The sequence below is a fragment of the Echinops telfairi genome, unplaced genomic scaffold, assembly GCF_000313985.2.
Source record: "Echinops telfairi isolate 266 unplaced genomic scaffold, ASM31398v2 ScPeMD7_443;HRSCAF=831, whole genome shotgun sequence".
In the NCBI taxonomy this organism is placed as follows: Eukaryota; Metazoa; Chordata; class Mammalia; order Afrosoricida; family Tenrecidae; genus Echinops; species Echinops telfairi.
Window position 1 is genome coordinate 45940914 of NW_022104341.1, and position 5184 is coordinate 45946097.

Below are 5184 nucleotides of genomic sequence, written 5' to 3' on the forward strand. Positions count from 1 at the left end.
TCAACGGCACCTAACAACCACCTGCCAAGCCATGGCGTTTTCAATCACCCGTATGCATATGAATACGGAAGTCTGGAGAAGAACAAGGGCACTAAGGCAAATAATATTACATATATATATGTTTATATATATATAGATTTGACTGCCGGAAACACTAATAAATATGTCCTGGAATAAGTACAAACAGATGATCCTTATGAAAGAGGAGGGCCAGACTTCATCTCACATATTTTTGACATGCCACTAACTGCCAGGTCAACAGTTTGAAGCCACTGGCCACTTTGAGGGAGAAAGACCAGGCTTTCTACTCCAGTAAAGAATTAGGAACACGCGTGAGGATGGTGCAGGACTGGGTAGTGTTTTCATTCTGTTGTGCACAAAGTCCCTGTGGGTCCGAACCCACTTGCTGACACCTAACAACAACCAAAGAATAACAGTCCTGGAAGAAAGCTGGCAGGGGCAGTTCTGCTTTGCCCCAGAGAGTAACCGTGAGTCAGCACTGTCTCAGAGACAGTGAGACTTTGCTTTGGGTCAGGAAGGAGCAGTGCCTGGGGAAGCACATCATACTTGATGGAGTGGAGGGTCACGGAAAACTAGGAAGACACTCAATGAGATGGATTGAGACACTGTTTGCAACAATGGGCTTCAACGTAGCAAGGATCGGGAGGGTGGCACAGGAATGGCCAACGCTGCCTTCCATTTGACACAGGGCCTCGATGAGTGGGAACCCTCTGGATGACAGCTAACAACAGCATAATGTTAAGTGAGGTTTCAGAGTCACCTCTAACAGAGATTAACAAAATATAAAGCACCGGGAATTTTGGAGAATAGTTTCCTTATTTAGAACTTCCTTTGAAGCCTATTCATTATTCTCATCGTGAATGAATATCTTCATCCTGGCCTTAAATGTACATTTCAAAACATCTGTTGCAAATAATACATCTGATGAAGCAATGAACTGTTCTTTCCTGATGGTAGTTAGTATAGATAGTTGAGGGGGAGTGGTGCTTAGTAAGAAAGTGGTACCATATATATAACTTAAGACGAAGCTGACAAACTTGGATACTCTTAATATTTCTAGGTCTTTTTATCCAGATGAAATCTAAATAATCTGGATTTTTAGTCAGTAGATATGTTTTGTTCTCTTCCTCTTCTGCATTGGAATATCTTGAAGAGATGAAATGATATTTTTGTTGTTTTGAGGCATTGTCTGGAAATCTCTTTGTATTCGAACCATTGCAAACATCCTTGGCTACCAGTGAATGGATGTCACCTTCTGTGTTAGTCTAGGTAGACTAGAGAAACCAATCCGTAAAAACCCTTATGTGTATAAGAGAGAGTGTTATATTAAGGGTCATTATACATTAAGAAAGTATTCCAGCCCAGGCCATTCTAAGCCCATACGTCTGATATTAGACCATATGTCTGATAGTGATCTATAAAGACCTCTTTAGACTCACGAAGTACATGCAATGACACTGAATGCAGGATGACCACAGGCCAGTGGGTAGAAAGTCTGTTGATCCAGTGGCAGTGTAAGCATGTCTGTGCTGGAAGGGGTCTCCACGTGGCTTCTCAAACTAAGGGCACTAGTGTAGTTCCAGGTATCTTGTCAGAAGAGTGTTTTCCAGGGAGTGATCTGAGAGAGAAAGGATGTCTCCTGCCTCCAAGGAGGAACATGCAGGCATTTCAGAATTCTCAGGGAAAGGCCATGCCCACACAGAGGTCTCACTGACTATGACCTGATTGACAGACAAGACTCCACCCTTTCACTCTTAATCCTCTCAAGTCCCAAATTGACACCAGATTATGTAACTACCACGCCTTCATTGTGTGTTTTCTGGGACTGCAACTTCTTGCCTTCTTGAAAAGATGTTGTCTGGTAACTTGCAGCAGGAAATAATTTTTAAGAGTAAGGCCTGTTAAGGATGGTTTGAAGATGTAAAATTAAGGCCTTAAGCCACCTATCAAAGAGAATATGATTCATTTCACTCATCAATATTTTATGTTTAGATTTTTTTATATTGAAGGCATAGATAGAATTTTTCAATGTGCCTCTTATTAATAATTTAAAAATTAAATGTATTTTGAGAAAATTTTAGACTCACGTCTAGTCAGAAATAGTACAGACAGATCTCCTATACCCTTTACTCAGTTTTCTCCAAAACTATAGTATAGTATAATATATGAGTAGTATACTATAGTATAATATCATAACAAGGAAACTGTTATCAATTCAGTCAAGATACAGAACATCTCTAACTTTTAAAAAATCCCAAGCTTCTATTTTCTAATCATATCCACGTCTCCATCACACTTTTCTACTTCTAAACAGTTGCTATCAAGTTGACTAGCTGGTTCTGGTTCACGTTGACCCAATGTGTATCAGAGTCAAACTCCACCTTTCAATTAGCAGCTGAGTATGTTAGCCATTTAGATCACCCGGGAGGGACTCTTTTTTATCCTGAACTCCAGAAATCACTAATCTGACCTTCATTTCTAAAATGTTGTCATTTCAGTCTTGTAGAAATAGAATTAGGATAATGTGTAATATGACTAATGATGGTGTGTGCGTGTGTGTGTGCACGCATGTGTGTGTGCATGTGTGGAGGGTGGGGATGGTGATGGTGGTGGTGGTGGTGGTGGTGGTAGGAGTTAGAGATAAATATCCTCACCTGGCACTGTTATTAATTAGTGCTATAATCCTAGGAAAGTCACCTAGCCCCATTTGTCAAGGAAGAGCGCTAGAACTGAGTATCTCAAATGGTCTTTTCCATTGAAAATTACTCTGATTCCAAGATTCAAATACTATTGTGGCTGAATTGAAACCGTGGGAGGTCAGAACTGAGACTTTGGGAATGAGGAAGGTGACTCTCTGAGATTCCCTTTGAAGATGTTTCCAGCAATGGCCTCATCCCTTTACTGGAAATGTACTATTAGATCCTTTCCTGACATGTAAAATCTCCCTTAATTTGCCATAGAAGGAAATAGAAGACTAATGGTTTTTCCTCTACTGCTTCCTTAAGTGTGATTAGGGACTTCTCTTAAATTTACCAAAATAGGAAAAGTTAAAAAACCCATCATGGAAACTCCATCTCTCCCTTTCATCCCTGATGATTCACAGGGGCTCTGTACACAAGCACATGGGGCTGAGCCCCCTTACAAGAATATCTCTTTGCAACAAGTTGACCACAAATCAAGCCAATTTCAGGGTCGACATTGATAGGAATCAACTACTACATGACTCTGATCACACAAAAGGCAAGCTATGGTGGTCAAAGGTGGCTTTATAGATGTCCACCTTGTACAGTATCACAAGGTGCCATGCCCAGGAGGACATTCTCCGGACTTATATCTTATACACATATCTGATGGGATAATGGCCTCCGTTTGTGAGCGATGGAGACACATGCAAAGCGCTTGTCCACCCTGTTCCTTTCCACTCCGTTTGCATATATTTTTGTGTGATGCCCCCATGAGCCCAGAGTACTTACGGAGCCACAATGTGGGAGAGTTTGACACGAAAAACCAGTAGAAGTGTGCTGTATCTGACTGATTCAAAAAGGGTGCTGGCCTTCTTTTAAACAGAAATAATCCCTGCACCTACCTCAGGCATGCAATAAATACTAAGCCATTACTCTTACTACCATTGCTACCGCTGTCACCCGCATCTTAGTCTGCTCTGTGTTGTCACACTTATGCGTTGCACTCACTGAGTTCCAGAGGACTGTGCTCTCCCCCCCCTTTCTTTCTACCACATAGATTTACAGCACTGCTCGCTTAAAGTTTCCTGGGATCATGAAAATGTTCTATATTATCATGGTCTAAAGGATAGCTGTTAGTCACATGTGGCTTTTTATCTCTTGGAATGTGGCAAGTGTGACTTGAGTAACTGAATTTTAAATTTTACACAATTTAATTCATTGAAATTTAAATTTAAAATAGCCACATATGGCTCGTGACTACCATAATAGACAGGGTAAAACAAACGAAATTTGGGAAATAGATTTGGCAATATCTAAAACAGGTGGAAATTGAGCTACGATACGACCCAGCAATCCCCCTACTGGGCATACACCCAGAAGAGGCAAGAAACAAGCCACAGCCAGACATCTGTGCTCCAATGTTCATCACCACATAGGTCACAATTGCAAGGAGTTGGAAACAACCCAAATTTCCATCAACGGACAAATAGATTTAAAAACTGTGGTAAATACATACAATGGAGTACTACGCATCCCTCAAAAGTAGCAATGAACACATGAAGCACATTGCTGCATGGGAAGAACTGGAGGAAATCATGTGAAGCAAAATAAGCCAAACACGAACAAGTATAACATGAGTCGACTGAGATAAGCTTAAAAAAATGGGACATAGGAGAAAAGCTACTCTATACATATATTCCTGGGGTGAGGTCCAGGTACTATGGCAGGGGCCAAACCCAATTCAGGGATACATACGGCAGCCAACTAAATAGGAGGGGGGAAAAAAGAAAAAAAAGACATGGGTAGCGGGGGGGAGCAGGGCACTAACCCACTCAAGGGGAGGGTATTATTTGCATTTCCACAGAAGAGGGAGAAAGAGACCAGGCTTCAACCCGATGTGCCAAGATGTGACTACAACATACCGTCATGTACCAGGGAACCAATAGAGAGATCTGTTGGGTTGCCCCCAATCCCAACTATGTGGCTATCCCCCCATCTTCCTCCCCCTCGCCCACAAAATAATGCACTTCAGAGGACAGCACTGAAGCTACAGCTTGAGGAGAGGGGCATGTCTGATTAGAGCACACAGGAGAAATGAGAGGGATGGAGAGGGAGGGGAACACATCCTGGCCCACCAAACTCCGAGGACAATATTCCTGCTCAGAGCAGACAACGCACAGAGAGGACCATAAGGCTGTCCCCACCACGAGACCCAACGTCCCTCACTGAAGCATAGCACTACAGGGGACAGCACTGGAGACACAGTGTGGGAACTGTGCCCAATCTGACCCTATCACACTGGGGCAAAACACTAAGGGCATGCAGCAGGGCAGCAGGGGGAGCAGAGTGATGAAATCCCTGGAGAATACAAAAAATAGACTTTGGAGACAGTGTGTGGCACCCCATCAGATGCGACTGGAAAACACTCATAAAAGCCAACAAACAGGCCTTGAAATATTTATAGGCTTTTCCATTTTTT